At 54.9% G+C, this 20011-nt stretch overlaps 21 non-coding genes across 21 annotated transcripts; all 21 read left to right on the top strand.

Moving 5' to 3' along the window:
• Positions 1 to 528: 528 nt before the first annotated feature.
• LOC126090165 (5S ribosomal RNA) lies at positions 529 to 647 on the top strand. Its single transcript, XR_007521026.1, has one exon. It is a non-coding gene; the product is annotated as a 5S ribosomal RNA (ribosomal RNA).
• Positions 648 to 1489: 842 nt separating this feature from the next.
• LOC126090164 (5S ribosomal RNA) lies at positions 1490 to 1608 on the top strand. The gene has a single exon (XR_007521025.1). It is a non-coding gene; the product is annotated as a 5S ribosomal RNA (ribosomal RNA).
• Positions 1609 to 2460: 852 nt separating this feature from the next.
• Positions 2461 to 2579, top strand: LOC126089052 (5S ribosomal RNA). Its single transcript, XR_007520396.1, has one exon. It is a non-coding gene; the product is annotated as a 5S ribosomal RNA (ribosomal RNA).
• Positions 2580 to 3416: 837 nt separating this feature from the next.
• Positions 3417 to 3535, top strand: LOC126088994 (5S ribosomal RNA). Its single transcript, XR_007520340.1, has one exon. It is a non-coding gene; the product is annotated as a 5S ribosomal RNA (ribosomal RNA).
• Positions 3536 to 4378: 843 nt separating this feature from the next.
• LOC126090162 (5S ribosomal RNA) lies at positions 4379 to 4497 on the top strand. Its single transcript, XR_007521023.1, has one exon. It is a non-coding gene; the product is annotated as a 5S ribosomal RNA (ribosomal RNA).
• An 846-nt stretch (positions 4498 to 5343) lies between these two features.
• Positions 5344 to 5462, top strand: LOC126090161 (5S ribosomal RNA). The gene has a single exon (XR_007521022.1). It is a non-coding gene; the product is annotated as a 5S ribosomal RNA (ribosomal RNA).
• An 847-nt stretch (positions 5463 to 6309) lies between these two features.
• On the top strand, positions 6310 to 6428 carry LOC126089377 (5S ribosomal RNA). The gene has a single exon (XR_007520704.1). It is a non-coding gene; the product is annotated as a 5S ribosomal RNA (ribosomal RNA).
• Positions 6429 to 7274: 846 nt separating this feature from the next.
• On the top strand, positions 7275 to 7393 carry LOC126090160 (5S ribosomal RNA). Its single transcript, XR_007521021.1, has one exon. It is a non-coding gene; the product is annotated as a 5S ribosomal RNA (ribosomal RNA).
• Positions 7394 to 8236: 843 nt separating this feature from the next.
• On the top strand, positions 8237 to 8355 carry LOC126090159 (5S ribosomal RNA). The gene has a single exon (XR_007521020.1). It is a non-coding gene; the product is annotated as a 5S ribosomal RNA (ribosomal RNA).
• Positions 8356 to 9201: 846 nt separating this feature from the next.
• Positions 9202 to 9320, top strand: LOC126090158 (5S ribosomal RNA). Its single transcript, XR_007521019.1, has one exon. It is a non-coding gene; the product is annotated as a 5S ribosomal RNA (ribosomal RNA).
• Positions 9321 to 10160: 840 nt separating this feature from the next.
• Positions 10161 to 10279, top strand: LOC126090157 (5S ribosomal RNA). The gene has a single exon (XR_007521018.1). It is a non-coding gene; the product is annotated as a 5S ribosomal RNA (ribosomal RNA).
• Positions 10280 to 11123: 844 nt separating this feature from the next.
• LOC126090156 (5S ribosomal RNA) lies at positions 11124 to 11242 on the top strand. Its single transcript, XR_007521017.1, has one exon. It is a non-coding gene; the product is annotated as a 5S ribosomal RNA (ribosomal RNA).
• Positions 11243 to 12088: 846 nt separating this feature from the next.
• LOC126090155 (5S ribosomal RNA) lies at positions 12089 to 12207 on the top strand. Its single transcript, XR_007521016.1, has one exon. It is a non-coding gene; the product is annotated as a 5S ribosomal RNA (ribosomal RNA).
• Positions 12208 to 13053: 846 nt separating this feature from the next.
• Positions 13054 to 13172, top strand: LOC126090154 (5S ribosomal RNA). Its single transcript, XR_007521015.1, has one exon. It is a non-coding gene; the product is annotated as a 5S ribosomal RNA (ribosomal RNA).
• An 846-nt stretch (positions 13173 to 14018) lies between these two features.
• LOC126090153 (5S ribosomal RNA) lies at positions 14019 to 14137 on the top strand. The gene has a single exon (XR_007521014.1). It is a non-coding gene; the product is annotated as a 5S ribosomal RNA (ribosomal RNA).
• Positions 14138 to 14982: 845 nt separating this feature from the next.
• On the top strand, positions 14983 to 15101 carry LOC126090151 (5S ribosomal RNA). The gene has a single exon (XR_007521012.1). It is a non-coding gene; the product is annotated as a 5S ribosomal RNA (ribosomal RNA).
• An 846-nt stretch (positions 15102 to 15947) lies between these two features.
• On the top strand, positions 15948 to 16066 carry LOC126090150 (5S ribosomal RNA). Its single transcript, XR_007521011.1, has one exon. It is a non-coding gene; the product is annotated as a 5S ribosomal RNA (ribosomal RNA).
• An 840-nt stretch (positions 16067 to 16906) lies between these two features.
• Positions 16907 to 17025, top strand: LOC126090149 (5S ribosomal RNA). The gene has a single exon (XR_007521010.1). It is a non-coding gene; the product is annotated as a 5S ribosomal RNA (ribosomal RNA).
• An 845-nt stretch (positions 17026 to 17870) lies between these two features.
• On the top strand, positions 17871 to 17989 carry LOC126089192 (5S ribosomal RNA). Its single transcript, XR_007520528.1, has one exon. It is a non-coding gene; the product is annotated as a 5S ribosomal RNA (ribosomal RNA).
• Positions 17990 to 18835: 846 nt separating this feature from the next.
• On the top strand, positions 18836 to 18954 carry LOC126090148 (5S ribosomal RNA). The gene has a single exon (XR_007521009.1). It is a non-coding gene; the product is annotated as a 5S ribosomal RNA (ribosomal RNA).
• Positions 18955 to 19799: 845 nt separating this feature from the next.
• Positions 19800 to 19918, top strand: LOC126089051 (5S ribosomal RNA). The gene has a single exon (XR_007520395.1). It is a non-coding gene; the product is annotated as a 5S ribosomal RNA (ribosomal RNA).
• Positions 19919 to 20011: the final 93 nt, after the last annotated feature.

Here is a 20011-nt window from a genome sequence, read left to right as displayed (position 1 = left end):
ACGTTTGTCGTGCTTGCGCTGTCATATGGACTACGACCCGAGCGGCAGCGAGCGGCAGTCGAGCAAAGTCGGGACAAGTCGGGACGGGGACAGGGACAGGGATAGGAATGGTGCGAATGCACTGCAAACTTACGCAGACACCTGGTGTGTGGCGAGGCGAGGCGAGGCGAGGCGAGGAAGCCCACATCGCTACCAGTGGGCCCTCCAGCACGACACTGCCACACCCCGCACAGGCCCTCCGCTGAACACCAGGGACAAGATGCGTCCTCCGCTAGTGTCGAAGGCTGCACGCGCCCAGCGAATGACAGGGGGTGCAACGAGCAGCAGTGCGTCTCACACACGCGGCGGTGCGCCCGCCAATTCGGCCGTCACTCTGCTGGGACGCCGGGCGCGCCTCCCCGCGCCGTCCTCGAGGAACTGGCGGTTGCGGAAGGAAGCGCTTTCGTCAAATGCGGCCGAAAACTAACATTTTGTGCGTTGGGAGAAAAGCCGAACGCGAATTCTGCCGTGCTCCTACATTAGATGAGCGCCAACGGCCATACCATGATGAATACACCGGTTCTCGTCCGATCACCGAAGTTAAGCATCATCGGGCCCGGCTAGTACTTGGATGGGTGACCGCCTGGGAAACCCGGGTGCTGTTGGCTCCCTTCCTGTTTTTTTTTTTTTTTGTTATGTCGCCATCCCAAATTTCAAACTACCTTTCTGTTGTGACAAAGATGCTTCCTTAAGCCTTTTAAACTACTGTAATGGTACGAAAATGCAGTAATTAACTCAGTTTGAGGGAGAATGTGCTAACCAAGTTTGCCAAAAAGACTTTGAAAACGACAAAACAGTACGAATCGGCAGGTGATTTCTGAAATACGTCACCGCCTATTGTTGTGTAGGAGTGTAGAGTTCCAAATTTGATTTGTAACCACGAATTTATTCCTTAGTCGTCTCGTCTCGTCTCGTCCCGCAGACGTTTGTCGTGCTTGCGTTGTCATATGGACTACGACCCGAGCGGCAGCGAGCGGCAGTCGAGCAAAGTCGGGACAAGTCGGGACGGGGACAGGGACAGGGATAGGAATGGTGCGAATGCACTGCAAACTTACGCAGACACCTGGTGTGAGGCGAGGTGAGGCGAGGCGAGGCGAGGAAGCCCACATCGCTACCAGTGGGCCCTCCAGCACGACACTGCCACACCCCGCACAGGCCCTCCGCTGAACACCAGGGACAAGATGCGTCCTCCGCTAGTGTCGAAGGCTGCACGCACCCAGCGAATGACAGGGGGTACAACGAGCAGCAGTGCGTCTCACACACGCGGCGGTGCGCCCGCCAATTCGGCCGTCACTCTGCTGGGACGCCGGGCGCGCCTCCCCGCGCCGTCCTCGAGGAACTGGCGGTTGCGGAAGGAAGCGCTTTCGTCAAATGCGGCCGAAAACTAACATTTTGTGTGTTGGGAGAAAAGCCGAACGCGAATTCTGCCGTGCTCCTACATTAGATGAGCGCCAACGGCCATACCATGATGAATACACCGGTTCTCGTCCGATCACCGAAGTTAAGCATCATCGGGCCCGGCTAGTACTTGGATGGGTGACCGCCTGGGAAACCCGGGTGCTGTTGGCTCCCTTACTGTTTTTTTTTTTGTTATGTCGCCAGCCCAATTTTCAAACTACCTTTCTGTTGTGACAAAGATGCTTCCTTAAGCCTTTTAAACTACTGTAATGGAACGAAAATGCAGTAATTAACTCAGTTTGAGGGAGAATGTGCTAACCAAGTTTGCCAAGAAGACTTTGAAAACGACAAAACACTACGAATCGGCAGGTGATTTCTGAAATACGTCACCGCCTATTGTTGTGTAGGTGTGTTGAGTTCCAAATTTGATTTGTAACCACGAACTTATTCCTTAGTCGTCTCGTCTCGTCTCGTCTCGTCCCGCAGACGTTTGTCGTGCTTGCGCTGTCATATGGACCACGACCCGAGCGGCAGCGAGCGGCAGTCGAGCAAAGTCGGGACAAGTCGGGACGGGGACAGGGACAGGGATAGGAATGGTGCGAATGCACTGCAAACTACGCAGACACCTGGTGTGAGGCGAGGCGAGGCGAGGCGAGGCGAGGCGAGGCGAGGAAGCCCACATCGCTACCAGTGGGCCCTCCAGCACGACACTGCCACACCCCGCACAGGCCCTCCGCTGAACACCAGGGACAAGATGCGTCCTTCGCTAGTGTCGAAGGCTGCACGCGCCCAGCGAATGACAGGGGGTGCAACGAGCAGCAGTGCGTCTCACACACGCGGCGGTGCGCCCGCCAATTCGGCCGTCACTCTGCTGGGACGCCGGGCGCGCCTCCCCGCGCCGTCCTCGAGGAACTGGCGGTTGCGGAAGGAAGCGCTTTCGTCAAATGCGGCCGAAAACTAACATTTTGTGTGTTGGGAGAAAAGCCGAACGCGAATTCTGCCGTGCTCCTACATTAGATGAGCGCCAACGGCCATACCATGATGAATACACCGGTTCTCGTCCGATCACCGAAGTTAAGCATCATCGGGCCCGTCTAGTACTTGGATGGGTGACCGCCTGGGAAACCCGGGTGCTGTTGGCTCCCTTACTGTTTTTTTTTTGTTATGTCGCCAGCCCAATTTTCAAACTACCTTTCTGTTGTGACAAAGATGCTTCCTTAAGCCTTTTAAACTACTGTAATGGAACGAAAATGCAGTAATTAACTCAGTTTGAGGGAGAATGTGCTAACCAAGTTTGCCAAGAAGACTTTGAAAACGACAAAACACTACGAATCGGCAGGTGATTTCTGAAATACGTCACCGCCTATTGTTGTGTAGGAGTGTAGAGTTCCAAATTTGATTTGTAACCACGAATTTATTCCTTAGTCGTCTCGTCTCGTCTCGTCCCGCAGACGTTTGTCGTGCTTGCGCTGTCATATGGACTACGACCCGAGCGGCAGCGAGCGGCAGTCGAGCAAAGTCGGGACAAGTCGGGACGGGGACAGGGACAGGGATAGGAATGGTGCGAATGCACTGCAAACTTACGCAGACACCTGGTGTGTGGCGAGGCGAGGCGAGGCGAGGCGAGGAAGCCCACATCGCTACCAGTGGGCCCTCCAGCACGACACTGCCACACCCCGCACAGGCCCTCCGCTGAACACCAGGGACAAGATGCGTCCTCCGCTAGTGTCGAAGGCTGCACGCGCCCAGCGAATGACAGGGGGTGCAACGAGCAGCAGTGCGTCTCACACACGCGGCGGTGCGCCCGCCAATTCGGCCGTCACTCTGCTGGGACGCCGGGCGCGCCTCCCCGCGCCGTCCTCGAGGAACTGGCGGTTGCGGAAGGAAGCGCTTTCGTCAAATGCGGCCGAAAACTAACATTTTGTGTGTTGGGAGAAAAGCCGAACGCGAATTCTGCCGTGCTCCTACATTAGATGAGCGCCAACGGCCATACCATGATGAATACACCGGTTCTCGTCCGATCACCGAAGTTAAGCATCATCGGGCCCGGCTAGTACTCGGATGGGTGACCGCCTGGGAAACCCGGGTGCTGTTGGCTCCCTTCCTGTTTTTTTTTTTTTTTTGTTATGTCGCCATCCCAAATTTCAAACTACCTTTCTGTTGTGACAAAGATGCTTCCTTAAGCCTTTTAAACTACTGTAATGGTACGAAAATGCAGTAATTAACTCAGTTTGAGGGAGAATGTGCTAACCAAGTTTGCCAAAAAGACTTTGAAAACGACAAAACAGTACGAATCGGCAGGTGATTTCTGAAATACGTCACCGCCTATTGTTGTGTAGGAGTGTAGAGTTCCAAATTTGATTTGTAACCACGAATTTATTCCTTAGTCGTCTCGTCTCGTCTCGTCCCGCAGACGTTTGTCGTGCTTGCGCTGTCATATGGACTACGACCCGAGCGGCAGCGAGCGGCAGTCGAGCAAAGTCGGGACAAGTCGGGACGGGGACAGGGACAGGGATAGGAATGGTGCGAATGCACTGCAAACTTACGCAGACACCTGGTGTGAGGCGAGGTGAGGCGAGGCGAGGCGAGGAAGCCCACATCGCTACCAGTGGGCCCTCCAGCACGACACTGCCACACCCCGCACAGGCCCTCCGCTGAACACCAGGGACAAGATGCGTCCTCCGCTAGTGTCGAAGGCTGCACGCGCCCAGCGAATGACAGGGGGTGCAACGAGCAGCAGTGCGTCTCACACACGCGGCGGTGCGCCCGCCAATTCGGCCGTCACTCTGCTGGGACGCCGGGCGCGCCTCCCCGCGCCGTCCTCGAGGAACTGGCGGTTGCGGAAGGAAGCGCTTTCGTCAAATGCGGCCGAAAACTAACATTTTGTGTGTTGGGAGAAAAGCCGAACGCGAATTCTGCCGTGCTCCTACATTAGATGAGCGCCAACGGCCATACCATGATGAATACACCGGTTCTCGTCCGATCACCGAAGTTAAGCATCATCGGGCCCGGCTAGTACTTGGATGGGTGACCGCCTGGGAAACCCGGGTGCTGTTGGCTCCCTTACTGTTTTTTTTTTGTTATGTCGCCAGCCCAATTTTCAAACTACCTTTCTGTTGTGACAAAGATGCTTCCTTAAGCCTTTTAAACTACTGTAATGGAACGAAAATGCAGTAATTAACTCAGTTTGAGGGAGAATGTGCTAACCAAGTTTGCCAAGAAGACTTTGAAAACGACAAAACACTACGAATCGGCAGGTGATTTCTGAAATACGTCACCGCCTATTGTTGTGTAGGTGTGTTGAGTTCCAAATTTGATTTGTAACCACGAACTTATTCCTTAGTCGTCTCGTCTCGTCTCGTCTCGTCCCGCAGACGTTTGTCGTGCTTGCGCTGTCATATGGACCACGACCCGAGCGGCAGCGAGCGGCAGTCGAGCAAAGTCGGGACAAGTCGGGACGGGGACAGGGACAGGGATAGGAATGGTGCGAATGCACTGCAAACTACGCAGACACCTGGTGTGAGGCGAGGCGAGGCGAGGCGAGGCGAGGCGAGGAAGCCCACATCGCTACCAGTGGGCCCTCCAGCACGACACTGCCACACCCCGCACAGGCCCTCCGCTGAACACCAGGGACAAGATGCGTCCTCCGCTAGTGTCGAAGGCTGCACGCGCCCAGCGAATGACAGGGGGTGCAACGAGCAGCAGTGCGTCTCACACACGCGGCGGTGCGCCCGCCAATTCGGCCGTCACTCTGCTGGGACGCCGGGCGCGCCTCCCCGCGCCGTCCTCGAGGAACTGGCGGTTGCGGAAGGAAGCGCTTTCGTCAAATGCGGCCGAAAACTAACATTTTGTGTGTTGGGAGAAAAGCCGAACGCGAATTCTGCCGTGCTCCTACATTAGATGAGCGCCAACGGCCATACCATGATGAATACACCGGTTCTCGTCCGATCACCGAAGTTAAGCATCATCGGGCCCGGCTAGTACTTGGATGGGTGACCGCCTGGGAAACCCGGGTGCTGTTGGCTCCCTTCCTGTTTTTTTTTTTTTTTTTTTTGTTATGTCGCCATCCCAAATTTCAAACTACCTTTCTGTTGTGACAAAGATGCTTCCTTAAGCCTTTTAAACTACTGTAATGGTACGAAAATGCAGTAATTAACTCAGTTTGAGGGAGAATGTGCTAACCAAGTTTGCCAAAAAGACTTTGAAAACGACAAAACAGTACGAATCGGCAGGTGATTTCTGAAATACGTCACCGCCTATTGTTGTGTAGGAGTGTAGAGTTCCAAATTTGATTTGTAACCACGAATTTATTCCTTAGTCGTCTCGTCTCGTCTCGTCCCGCAGACGTTTGTCGTGCTTGCGCTGTCATATGGACTACGACCCGAGCGGCAGCGAGCGGCAGTCGAGCAAAGTCGGGACAAGTCGGGACGGGGACAGGGACAGGGATAGGAATGGTGCGAATGCACTGCAAACTTACGCAGACACCTGGTGTGAGGCGAGGTGAGGCGAGGCGAGGCGAGGAAGCCCACATCGCTACCAGTGGGCCCTCCAGCACGACACTGCCACACCCCGCACAGGCCCTCCGCTGAACACCAGGGACAAGATGCGTCCTCCGCTAGTGTCGAAGGCTGCACGCGCCCAGCGAATGACAGGGGGTGCAACGAGCAGCAGTGCGTCTCACACACGCGGCGGTGCGCCCGCCAATTCGGCCGTCACTCTGCTGGGACGCCGGGCGCGCCTCCCCGCGCCGTCCTCGAGGAACTGGCGGTTGCGGAAGGAAGCGCTTTCGTCAAATGCGGCCGAAAACTAACATTTTGTGTGTTGGGAGAAAAGCCGAACGCGAATTCTGCCGTGCTCCTACATTAGATGATCGCCAACGGCCATAACATGATGAATACACCGGTTCTCGTCCGATCACCGAAGTTAAGCATCATCGGGCCCGGCTAGTACTTGGATGGGTGACCGCCTGGGAAACCCGGGTGCTGTTGGCTCCCTTACTGTTTTTTTTTTGTTATGTCGCCAGCCCAATTTTCAAACTACCTTTCTGTTGTGACAAAGATGCTTCCTTAAGCCTTTTAAACTACTGTAATGGAACGAAAATGCAGTAATTAACTCAGTTTGAGGGAGAATGTGCTAACCAAGTTTGCCAAGAAGACTTTGAAAACGACAAAACACTACGAATCGGCAGGTGATTTCTGAAATACGTCACCGCCTATTGTTGTGTAGGTGTGTTGAGTTCCAAATTTGATTTGTAACCACGAACTTAATCCTTAGTCGTCTCGTCTCGTCTCGTCTCGTCCCGCAGACGTTTGTCGTGCTTGCGCTGTCATATGGACCACGACCCGAGCGGCAGCGAGCGGCAGTCGAGCAAAGTCGGGACAAGTCGGGACGGGGTCAGGGACAGGGATAGGAATGGTGCGAATGCACTGCAAACTACGCAGACACCTGGTGTGAGGCGAGGCGAGGCGAGGCGAGGCGAGGCGAGGAAGCCCACATCGCTACCAGTGGGCCCTCCAGCACGACACTGCCACACCCCGCACAGGCCCTCCGCTGAACACCAGGGACAAGATGCGTCCTCCGCTAGTGTCGAAGGCTGCACGCGCCCAGCGAATGACAGGGGGTGCAACGAGCAGCAGTGCGTCTCACACACGCGGCGGTGCGCCCGCCAATTCGGCCGTCACTCTGCTGGGACGCCGGGCGCGCCTCCCCGCGCCGTCCTCGAGGAACTGGCGGTTGCGGAAGGAAGCGCTTTCGTCAAATGCGGCCGAAAACTAACATTTTGTGTGTTGGGAGAAAAGCCGAACGCGAATTCTGCCGTGCTCCTACATTAGATGAGCGCCAACGGCCATACCATGATGAATACACCGGTTCTCGTCCGATCACCGAAGTTAAGCATCATCGGGCCCGGCTAGTACTTGGATGGGTGACCGCCTGGGAAACCCGGGTGCTGTTGGCTCCCTTCCTGTTTTTTTTTTTTTTTTGTTATGTCGCCATCCCAAATTTCAAACTACCTTTCTGTTGTGACAAAGATGCTTCCTTAAGCCTTTTAAACTACTGTAATGGTACGAAAATGCAGTAATTAACTCAGTTTGAGGGAGAATGTGCTAACCAAGTTTGCCAAAAAGACTTTGAAAACGACAAAACAGTACGAATCGGCAGGTGATTTCTGAAATACGTCACCGCCTATTGTTGTGTAGGAGTGTAGAGTTCCAAATTTGATTTGTAACCACGAATTTATTCCTTAGTCGTCTCGTCTCGTCTCGTCCCACAGACGTTTGTCGTGCTTGCGCTGTCATATGGACTACGACCCGAGCGGCAGCGAGCGGCAGTCGAGCAAAGTCGGGACAAGTCGGGACGGGGACAGGGACAGGGATAGGAATGGTGCGAATGCACTGCAAACTTACGCAGACACCTGGTGTGAGGCGAGGTGAGGCGAGGCGAGGCGAGGAAGCCCACATCGCTACCAGTGGGCCCTCCAGCACGACACTGCCACACCCCGCACAGGCCCTCCGCTGAACACCAGGGACAAGATGCGTCCTCCGCTAGTGTCGAAGGCTGCACGCGCCCAGCGAATGACAGGGGGTGCAACGAGCAGCAGTGCGTCTCACACACGCGGCGGTGCGCCCGCCAATTCGGCCGTCACTCTGCTGGGACGCCGGGCGCGCCTCCCCGCGCCGTCCTCGAGGAACTGGCGGTTGCGGAAGGAAGCGCTTTCGTCAAATGCGGCCGAAAACTAACATTTTGTGTGTTGGGAGAAAAGCCGAACGCGAATTCTGCCGTGCTCCTACATTAGATGAGCGCCAACGGCCATACCATGATGAATACACCGGTTCTCGTCCGATCACCGAAGTTAAGCATCATCGGGCCCGGCTAGTACTTGGATGGGTGACCGCCTGGGAAACCCGGGTGCTGTTGGCTCCCTTACTGTTTTTTTTTTGTTATGTCGCCAGCCCAATTTTCAAACTACCTTTCTGTTGTGACAAAGATGCTTCCTTAAGCCTTTTAAACTACTGTAATGGAACGAAAATGCAGTAATTAACTCAGTTTGAGGGAGAATGTGCTAACCAAGTTTGCCAAGAAGACTTTGAAAACGACAAAACACTACGAATCGGCAGGTGATTTCTGAAATACGTCACCGCCTATTGTTGTGTAGGTGTGTTGAGTTCCAAATTTGATTTGTAACCACGAACTTAATCCTTAGTCGTCTCGTCTCGTCTCGTCTCGTCCCGCAGACGTTTGTCGTGCTTGCGCTGTCATATGGACCACGACCCGAGCGGCAGCGAGCGGCAGTCGAGCAAAGTCGGGACAAGTCGGGACGGGGACAGGGACAGGGATAGGAATGGTGCGAATGCACTGCAAACTACGCAGACACCTGGTGTGAGGCGAGGCGAGGCGAGGCGAGGCGAGGCGAGGAAGCCCACATCGCTACCAGTGGGCCCTCCAGCACGACACTGCCACACCCCGCACAGGCCCTCCGCTGAACACCAGGGACAAGATGCGTCCTCCGCTAGTGTCGAAGGCTGCACGCGCCCAGCGAATGACAGGGGGTGCAACGAGCAGCAGTGCGTCTCACACACGCGGCGGTGCGCCCGCCAATTCGGCCGTCACTCTGCTGGGACGCCGGGCGCGCCTCCCCGCGCCGTCCTCGAGGAACTGGCGGTTGCGGAAGGAAGCGCTTTCGTCAAATGCGGCCGAAAACTAACATTTTGTGTGTTGGGAGAAAAGCCGAACGCGAATTCTGCCGTGCTCCTACATTAGATGAGCGCCAACGGCCATACCATGATGAATACACCGGTTCTCGTCCGATCACCGAAGTTAAGCATCATCGGGCCCGGCTAGTACTTGGATGGGTGACCGCCTGGGAAACCCGGGTGCTGTTGGCTCCCTTCCTGTTTTTTTTTTTTTGTTATGTCGCCATCCCAAATTTCAAACTACCTTTCTGTTGTGACAAAGATGCTTCCTTAAGCCTTTTAAACTACTGTAATGGTACGAAAATGCAGTAATTAACTCAGTTTGAGGGAGAATGTGCTAACCAAGTTTGCCAAAAAGACTTTGAAAACGACAAAACAGTACGAATCGGCAGATGATTTCTGAAATACGTCACCGCCTATTGTTGTGTAGGAGTGTAGAGTTCCAAATTTGATTTGTAACCACGAATTTATTCCTTAGTCGTCTCGTCTCGTCTCGTCCCGCAGACGTTTGTCGTGCTTGCGCTGTCATATGGACTACGACCCGAGCGGCAGCGAGCGGCAGTCGAGCAAAGTCGGGACAAGTCGGGACGGGGACAGGGACAGGGATAGGAATGGTGCGAATGCACTGCAAACTTACGCAGACACCTGGTGTGAGGCGAGGTGAGGCGAGGCGAGGCGAGGAAGCCCACATCGCTACCAGTGGGCCCTCCAGCACGACACTGCCACACCCCGCACAGGCCCTCCGCTGAACACCAGGGACAAGATGCGTCCTCCGCTAGTGTCGAAGGCTGCACGCGCCCAGCGAATGACAGGGGGTGCAACGAGCAGCAGTGCGTCTCACACACGCGGCGGTGCGCCCGCCAATTCGGCCGTCACTCTGCTGGGACGCCGGGCGCGCCTCCCCGCGCCGTCCTCGAGGAACTGGCGGTTGCGGAAGGAAGCGCTTTCGTCAAATGCGGCCGAAAACTAACATTTTGTGTGTTGGGAGAAAAGCCGAACGCGAATTCTGCCGTGCTCCTACATTAGATGAGCGCCAACGGCCATACCATGATGAATACACCGGTTCTCGTCCGATCACCGAAGTTAAGCATCATCGGGCCCGGCTAGTACTTGGATGGGTGACCGCCTGGGAAACCCGGGTGCTGTTGGCTCCCTTCCTGTTTTTTTTTTTTTTTTTGTTATGTCGCCATCCCAAATTTCAAACTACCTTTCTGTTGTGACAAAGATGCTTCCTTAAGCCTTTTAAACTACTGTAATGGTACGAAAATGCAGTAATTAACTCAGTTTGAGGGAGAATGTGCTAACCAAGTTTGCCAAAAAGACTTTGAAAACGACAAAACAGTACGAATCGGCAGGTGATTTCTGAAATACGTCACCGCCTATTGTTGTGTAGGAGTGTAGAGTTCCAAATTTGATTTGTAACCACGAATTTATTCCTTAGTCGTCTCGTCTCGTCTCGTCCCACAGACGTTTGTCGTGCTTGCGCTGTCATATGGACTACGACCCGAGCGGCAGCGAGCGGCAGTCGAGCAAAGTCGGGACAAGTCGGGACGGGGACAGGGACAGGGATAGGAATGGTGCGAATGCACTGCAAACTTACGCAGACACCTGGTGTGAGGCGAGGTGAGGCGAGGCGAGGCGAGGAAGCCCACATCGCTACCAGTGGGCCCTCCAGCACGACACTGCCACACCCCGCACAGGCCCTCCGCTGAACACCAGGGACAAGATGCGTCCTCCGCTAGTGTCGAAGGCTGCACGCGCCCAGCGAATGACAGGGGGTGCAACGAGCAGCAGTGCGTCTCACACACGCGGCGGTGCGCCCGCCAATTCGGCCGTCACTCTGCTGGGACGCCGGGCGCGCCTCCCCGCGCCGTCCTCGAGGAACTGGCGGTTGCGGAAGGAAGCGCTTTCGTCAAATGCGGCCGAAAACTAACATTTTGTGTGTTGGGAGAAAAGCCGAACGCGAATTCTGCCGTGCTCCTACATTAGATGAGCGCCAACGGCCATACCATGATGAATACACCGGTTCTCGTCCGATCACCGAAGTTAAGCATCATCGGGCCCGGCTAGTACTTGGATGGGTGACCGCCTGGGAAACCCGGGTGCTGTTGGCTCCCTTACTGTTTTTTTTTTGTTATGTCGCCAGCCCAATTTTCAAACTACCTTTCTGTTGTGACAAAGATGCTTCCTTAAGCCTTTTAAACTACTGTAATGGAACGAAAATGCAGTAATTAACTCAGTTTGAGGGAGAATGTGCTAACCAAGTTTGCCAAGAAGACTTTGAAAACGACAAAACACTACGAATCGGCAGGTGATTTCTGAAATACGTCACCGCCTATTGTTGTGTAGGTGTGTTGAGTTCCAAATTTGATTTGTAACCACGAACTTAATCCTTAGTCGTCTCGTCTCGTCTCGTCTCGTCCCGCAGACGTTTGTCGTGCTTGCGCTGTCATATGGACCACGACCCGAGCGGCAGCGAGCGGCAGTCGAGCAAAGTCGGGACAAGTCGGGACGGGGACAGGGACAGGGATAGGAATGGTGCGAATGCACTGCAAACTACGCAGACACCTGGTGTGAGGCGAGGCGAGGCGAGGCGAGGCGAGGCGAGGAAGCCCACATCGCTACCAGTGGGCCCTCCAGCACGACACTGCCACACCCCGCACAGGCCCTCCGCTGAACACCAGGGACAAGATGCGTCCTCCGCTAGTGTCGAAGGCTGCACGCGCCCAGCGAATGACAGGGGGTGCAACGAGCAGCAGTGCGTCTCACACACGCGGCGGTGCGCCCGCCAATTCGGCCGTCACTCTGCTGGGACGCCGGGCGCGCCTCCCCGCGCCGTCCTCGAGGAACTGGCGGTTGCGGAAGGAAGCGCTTTCGTCAAATGCGGCCGAAAACTAACATTTTGTGTGTTGGGAGAAAAGCCGAACGCGAATTCTGCCGTGCTCCTACATTAGATGAGCGCCAACGGCCATACCATGATGAATACACCGGTTCTCGTCCGATCACCGAAGTTAAGCATCATCGGGCCCGGCTAGTACTTGGATGGGTGACCGCCTGGGAAACCCGGGTGCTGTTGGCTCCCTTCCTGTTTTTTTTTTTTTTTTTTTGTTATGTCGCCATCCCAAATTTCAAACTACCTTTCTGTTGTGACAAAGATGCTTCCTTAAGCCTTTTAAACTACTGTAATGGTACGAAAATGCAGTAATTAACTCAGTTTGAGGGAGAATGTGCTAACCAAGTTTGCCAAAAAGACTTTGAAAACGACAAAACAGTACGAATCGGCAGGTGATTTCTGAAATACGTCACCGCCTATTGTTGTGTAGGAGTGTAGAGTTCCAAATTTGATTTGTAACCACGAATTTATTCCTTAGTCGTCTCGTCTCGTCTCGTCCCACAGACGTTTGTCGTGCTTGCGCTGTCATATGGACTACGACCCGAGCGGCAGCGAGCGGCAGTCGAGCAAAGTCGGGACAAGTCGGGACGGGGACAGGGACAGGGATAGGAATGGTGCGAATGCACTGCAAACTTACGCAGACACCTGGTGTGAGGCGAGGTGAGGCGAGGCGAGGCGAGGAAGCCCACATCGCTACCAGTGGGCCCTCCAGCACGACACTGCCACACCCCGCACAGGCCCTCCGCTGAACACCAGGGACAAGATGCGTCCTCCGCTAGTGTCGAAGGCTGCACGCGCCCAGCGAATGACAGGGGGTGCAACGAGCAGCAGTGCGTCTCACACACGCGGCGGTGCGCCCGCCAATTCGGCCGTCACTCTGCTGGGACGCCGGGCGCGCCTCCCCGCGCCGTCCTCGAGGAACTGGCGGTTGCGGAAGGAAGCGCTTTCGTCAAATGCGGCCGAAAACTAACATTTTGTGTGTTGGGAGAAAAGCCGAACGCGAATTCTGCCGTGCTCCTACATTAGATGAGCGCCAACGGCCATACCATGATGAATACACCGGTTCTCGTCCGATCACCGAAGTTAAGCATCATCGGGCCCGGCTAGTACTTGGATGGGTGACCGCCTGGGAAACCCGGGTGCTGTTGGCTCCCTTACTGTTTTTTTTTTGTTATGTCGCCAGCCCAATTTTCAAACTACCTTTCTGTTGTGACAAAGATGCTTCCTTAAGCCTTTTAAACTACTGTAATGGAACGAAAATGCAGTAATTAACTCAGTTTGAGGGAGAATGTGCTAACCAAGTTTGCCAAGAAGACTTTGAAAACGACAAAACACTACGAATCGGCAGGTGATTTCTGAAATACGTCACCGCCTATTGTTGTGTAGGTGTGTTGAGTTCCAAATTTGATTTGTAACCACGAACTTAATCCTTAGTCGTCTCGTCTCGTCTCGTCTCGTCCCGCAGACGTTTGTCGTGCTTGCGCTGTCATATGGACCACGACCCGAGCGGCAGCGAGCGGCAGTCGAGCAAAGTCGGGACAAGTCGGGACGGGGACAGGGACAGGGATAGGAATGGTGCGAATGCACTGCAAACTACGCAGACACCTGGTGTGAGGCGAGGCGAGGCGAGGCGAGGCGAGGCGAGGAAGCCCACATCGCTACCAGTGGGCCCTCCAGCACGACACTGCCACACCCCGCACAGGCCCTCCGCTGAACACCAGGGACAAGATGCGTCCTCCGCTAGTGTCGAAGGCTGCACGCGCCCAGCGAATGACAGGGGGTGCAACGAGCAGCAGTGCGTCTCACACACGCGGCGGTGCGCCCGCCAATTCGGCCGTCACTCTGCTGGGACGCCGGGCGCGCCTCCCCGCGCCGTCCTCGAGGAACTGGCGGTTGCGGAAGGAAGCGCTTTCGTCAAATGCGGCCGAAAACTAACATTTTGTGTGTTGGGAGAAAAGCCGAACGCGAATTCTGCCGTGCTCCTACATTAGATGAGCGCCAACGGCCATACCATGATGAATACACCGGTTCTCGTCCGATCACCGAAGTTAAGCATCATCGGGCCCGGCTAGTACTTGGATGGGTGACCGCCTGGGAAACCCGGGTGCTGTTGGCTCCCTTCCTGTTTTTTTTTTTTTTTTTTGTTATGTCGCCATCCCAAATTTCAAACTACCTTTCTGTTGTGACAAAGATGCTTCCTTAAGCCTTTTAAACTACTGTAATGGTACGAAAATGCAGTAATTAACTCAGTTTGAGGGAGAATGTGCTAACCAAGTTTGCCAAAAAGACTTTGAAAACGACAAAACAGTACGAATCGGCAGGTGATTTCTGAAATACGTCACCGCCTATTGTTGTGTAGGAGTGTAGAGTTCCAAATTTGATTTGTAACCACGAATTTATTCCTTAGTCGTCTCGTCTCGTCTCGTCCCACAGACGTTTGTCGTGCTTGCGCTGTCATATGGACTACGACCCGAGCGGCAGCGAGCGGCAGTCGAGCAAAGTCGGGACAAGTCGGGACGGGGACAGGGACAGGGATAGGAATGGTGCGAATGCACTGCAAACTTACGCAGACACCTGGTGTGAGGCGAGGTGAGGCGAGGCGAGGCGAGGAAGCCCACATCGCTACCAGTGGGCCCTCCAGCACGACACTGCCACACCCCGCACAGGCCCTCCGCTGAACACCAGGGACAAGATGCGTCCTCCGCTAGTGTCGAAGGCTGCACGCGCCCAGCGAATGACAGGGGGTGCAACGAGCAGCAGTGCGTCTCACACACGCGGCGGTGCGCCCGCCAATTCGGCCGTCACTCTGCTGGGACGCCGGGCGCGCCTCCCCGCGCCGTCCTCGAGGAACTGGCGGTTGCGGAAGGAAGCGCTTTCGTCAAATGCGGCCGAAAACTAACATTTTGTGTGTTGGGAGAAAAGCCGAACGCGAATTCTGCCGTGCTCCTACATTAGATGAGCGCCAACGGCCATACCATGATGAATACACCGGTTCTCGTCCGATCACCGAAGTTAAGCATCATCGGGCCCGGCTAGTACTTGGATGGGTGACCGCCTGGGAAACCCGGGTGCTGTTGGCTCCCTTACTGTTTTTTTTTTGTTATGTCGCCAGCCCAATTTTCAAACTACCTTTCTGTTGTGACAAAGATGCTTCCTTAAGCCTTTTAAACTACTGTAATGGAACGAAAATGCAGTAATTAACTCAGTTTGAGGGAGAATGTGCTAACCAAGTTTGCCAAGAAGACTTTGAAAACGACAAAACACTACGAATCGGCAGGTGATTTCTGAAATACGTCACCGCCTATTGTTGTGTAGGTGTGTTGAGTTCCAAATTTGATTTGTAACCACGAACTTAATCCTTAGTCGTCTCGTCTCGTCTCGTCTCGTCCCGCAGACGTTTGTCGTGCTTGCGCTGTCATATGGACCACGACCCGAGCGGCAGCGAGCGGCAGTCGAGCAAAGTCGGGACAAGTCGGGACGGGGACAGGGACAGGGATAGGAATGGTGCGAATGCACTGCAAACTACGCAGACACCTGGTGTGAGGCGAGGCGAGGCGAGGCGAGGCGAGGCGAGGAAGCCCACATCGCTACCAGTGGGCCCTCCAGCACGACACTGCCACACCCCGCACAGGCCCTCCGCTGAACACCAGGGACAAGATGCGTCCTCCGCTAGTGTCGAAGGCTGCACGCGCCCAGCGAATGACAGGGGGTGCAACGAGCAGCAGTGCGTCTCACACACGCGGCGGTGCGCCCGCCAATTCGGCCGTCACTCTGCTGGGACGCCGGGCGCGCCTCCCCGCGCCGTCCTCGAGGAACTGGCGGTTGCGGAAGGAAGCGCTTTCGTCAAATGCGGCCGAAAACTAACATTTTGTGTGTTGGGAGAAAAGCCGAACGCGAATTCTGCCGTGCTCCTACATTAGATGAGCGCCAACGGCCATACCATGATGAATACACCGGTTCTCGTCCGATCACCGAAGTTAAGCATCATCGGGCCCGGCTAGTACTTGGATGGGTGACCGCCTGGGAAACCCGGGTGCTGTTGGCTCCCTTCCTGTTTTTTTTTTTTTGTTATGTCGCCATCCCAAATTTCAAACTACCTTTCTGTTGTGACAAAGATGCTTCCTTAAGCCTTTTAAACTACTGTAATGGTACGAAAATGCAGTAATTAACTCAGTTTGAGGGAGAATGTGCTAACCAAGTTTGCCAAAAAGACTTTGAAAACGACAAAACAGTACGAATCGGCAGATGATTTCTGAAATACGTCACCGCCTATTGTTGTGTAGGAGTGTAGAGTTCCAAATTTGATTTGTAACCACGAATTTATTCCTTAGTCGTCTCGTCTCGTCTCGTCCCGCAGACGTTTGTCGTGCTTGCGCTGTCATATGGACTACGACCCGAGCGGCAGCGAGCGGCAGTCGAGCAAAGTCGGGACAAGTCGGGACGGGGACAGGGACAGGGATAGGAATGGTGCGAATGCACTGCAAACTTACGCAGACACCTGGTGTGAGGCGAGGTGAGGCGAGGCGAGGCGAGGAAGCCCACATCGCTACCAGTGGGCCGTCCAGCACGACACTGCCACACCCCGCACAGGCCCTCCGCTGAACACCAGGGACAAGATGCGTCCTCCGCTAGTGTCGAAGGCTGCACGCGCCCAGCGAATGACAGGGGGTGCAACGAGCAGCAGTGCGTCTCACACACGCGGCGGTGCGCCCGCCAATTCGGCCGTCACTCTGCTGGGACGCCGGGCGCGCCTCCCCGCGCCGTCCTCGAGGAACTGGCGGTTGCGGAAGGAAGCGCTTTCGTCAAATGCGGCCGAAAACTAACATTTTGTGTGTTGGGAGAAAAGCCGAACGCGAATTCTGCCGTGCTCCTACATTAGATGAGCGCCAACGGCCATACCATGATGAATACACCGGTTCTCGTCCGATCACCGAAGTTAAGCATCATCGGGCCCGGCTAGTACTTGGATGGGTGACCGCCTGGGAAACCCGGGTGCTGTTGGCTCCCTTCCTGTTTTTTTTTTTTTTTTTTGTTATGTCGCCATCCCAAATTTCAAACTACCTTTCTGTTGTGACAAAGATGCTTCCTTAAGCCTTTTAAACTACTGTAATGGTACGAAAATGCAGTAATTAACTCAGTTTGAGGGAGAATGTGCTAACCAAGTTTGCCAAAAAGACTTTGAAAACGACAAAACAGTACGAATCGGCAGGTGATTTCTGAAATACGTCACCGCCTATTGTTGTGTAGGAGTGTAGAGTTCCAAATTTGATTTGTAACCACGAATTTATTCCTTAGTCGTCTCGTCTCGTCTCGTCCCACAGACGTTTGTCGTGCTTGCGCTGTCATATGGACTACGACCCGAGCGGCAGCGAGCGGCAGTCGAGCAAAGTCGGGACAAGTCGGGACGGGGACAGGGACAGGGATAGGAATGGTGCGAATGCACTGCAAACTTACGCAGACACCTGGTGTGAGGCGAGGTGAGGCGAGGCGAGGCGAGGAAGCCCACATCGCTACCAGTGGGCCCTCCAGCACGACACTGCCACACCCCGCACAGGCCCTCCGCTGAACACCAGGGACAAGATGCGTCCTCCGCTAGTGTCGAAGGCTGCACGCGCCCAGCGAATGACAGGGGGTGCAACGAGCAGCAGTGCGTCTCACACACGCGGCGGTGCGCCCGCCAATTCGGCCGTCACTCTGCTGGGACGCCGGGCGCGCCTCCCCGCGCCGTCCTCGAGGAACTGGCGGTTGCGGAAGGAAGCGCTTTCGTCAAATGCGGCCGAAAACTAACATTTTGTGTGTTGGGAGAAAAGCCGAACGCGAATTCTGCCGTGCTCCTACATTAGATGAGCGCCAACGGCCATACCATGATGAATACACCGGTTCTCGTCCGTTCACCGAAGTTAAGCATCATCGGGCCCGGCTAGTACTTGGATGGGTGACCGCCTGGGAAACCCGGGTGCTGTTGGCTCCCTTACTGTTTTTTTTTTGTTATGTCGCCAGCCCAATTTTCAAACTACCTTTCTGTTGTGACAAAGATGCTTCCTTAAGCCTTTTAAACTACTGTAATGGAACGAAAATGCAGTAATTAACTCAGTTTGAGGGAGAATGTGCTAACCAAGTTTGCCAAGAAGACTTTGAAAACGACAAAACACTACGAATCGGCAGGTGATTTCTGAAATACGTCACCGCCTATTGTTGTGTAGGTGTGTTGAGTTCCAAATTTGATTTGTAACCACGAACTTAATCCTTAGTCGTCTCGTCTCGTCTCGTCTCGTCCCGCAGACGTTTGTCGTGCTTGCGCTGTCATATGGACCACGACCCGAGCGGCAGCGAGCGGCAGTCGAGCAAAGTCGGGACAAGTCGGGACGGGGACAGGGACAGGGATAGGAATGGTGCGAATGCACTGCAAACTACGCAGACACCTGGTGTGAGGCGAGGCGAGGCGAGGCGAGGCGAGGCGAGGAAGCCCACATCGCTACCAGTGGGCCCTCCAGCACGACACTGCCACACCCCGCACAGGCCCTCCGCTGAACACCAGGGACAAGATGCGTCCTCCGCTAGTGTCGAAGGCTGCACGCGCCCAGCGAATGACAGGGGGTGCAACGAGCAGCAGTGCGTCTCACACACGCGGCGGTGCGCCCGCCAATTCGGCCGTCACTCTGCTGGGACGCCGGGCGCGCCTCCCCGCGCCGTCCTCGAGGAACTGGCGGTTGCGGAAGGAAGCGCTTTCGTCAAATGCGGCCGAAAACTAACATTTTGTGTGTTGGGAGAAAAGCCGAACGCGAATTCTGCCGTGCTCCTACATTAGATGAGCGCCAACGGCCATACCATGATGAATACACCGGTTCTCGTCCGATCACCGAAGTTAAGCATCATCGGGCCCGGCTAGTACTTGGATGGGTGACCGCCTGGGAAACCCGGGTGCTGTTGGCTCCCTTCCTGTTTTTTTTTTTTTGTTATGTCGCCATCCCAAATTTCAAACTACCTTTCTGTTGTGACAAAGATGCTTCCTTAAGCCTTTTAAACTACTGTAATGGTACGAAAATGCAGTAATTAACTCAGTTTGAGGGAGAATGTGCTAACCAAGTTTGCCAAAAAGACTTTGAAAACGACAAAACAGTACGAATCGGCAGATGATTTCTGAAATACGTCACCGCCTATTGTTGTGTAGGAGTGTAGAGTTCCAAATTTGATTTGTAACCACGAATTTATTCCTTAGTCGTCTCGTCTCGTCTCGTCCCGCAGACGTTTGTCGTGCTTGCGCTGTCATATGGACTACGACCCGAGCGGCAGCGAGCGGCAGTCGAGCAAAGTCGGGACAAGTCGGGACGGGGACAGGGACAGGGATAGGAATGGTGCGAATGCACTGCAAACTTACGCAGACACCTGGTGTGAGGCGAGGCGAGGCGAGGCGAGGCGAGGCGAGGAAGCCCACATCGCTACCAGTGGGCCCTCCAGCACGACACTGCCACACCCCGCACAGGCCCTCCGCTGAACACCAGGGACAAGATGCGTCCTCCGCTAGTGTCGAAGGCTGCACGCGCCCAGCGAATGACAGGGGGTGCAACGAGCAGCAGTGCGTCTCACACACGCGGCGGTGCGCCCGCCAATTCGGCCGTCACTCTGCTGGGACGCCGGGCGCGCCTCCCCGCGCCGTCCTCGAGGAACTGGCGGTTGCGGAAGGAAGCGCTTTCGTCAAATGCGGCCGAAAACTAACATTTTGTGTGTTGGGAGAAAAGCCGAACGCGAATTCTGCCGTGCTCCTACATTAGATGAGCGCCAACGGCCATACCATGATGAATACACCGGTTCTCGTCCGATCACCGAAGTTAAGCATCATCGGGCCCGTCTAGTACTTGGATGGGTGACCGCCTGGGAAACCCGGGTGCTGTTGGCTCCCTTACTGTTTTTTTTTTTGTTATGTCGCCAGCCCAATTTTCAAACTACCTTTCTGTTGTGACAAAGATGCTTCCTTAAGCCTTTTAAACTA

This window comes from Schistocerca cancellata, chromosome 6, assembly GCF_023864275.1.
Source record: "Schistocerca cancellata isolate TAMUIC-IGC-003103 chromosome 6, iqSchCanc2.1, whole genome shotgun sequence".
Lineage (NCBI taxonomy): Eukaryota > Metazoa > Arthropoda > Insecta > Orthoptera > Acrididae > Schistocerca > Schistocerca cancellata.
The sequence above is the reverse complement of the archived record's forward strand: the minus strand, read 5'-3'. Positions and strand labels throughout refer to the sequence as shown.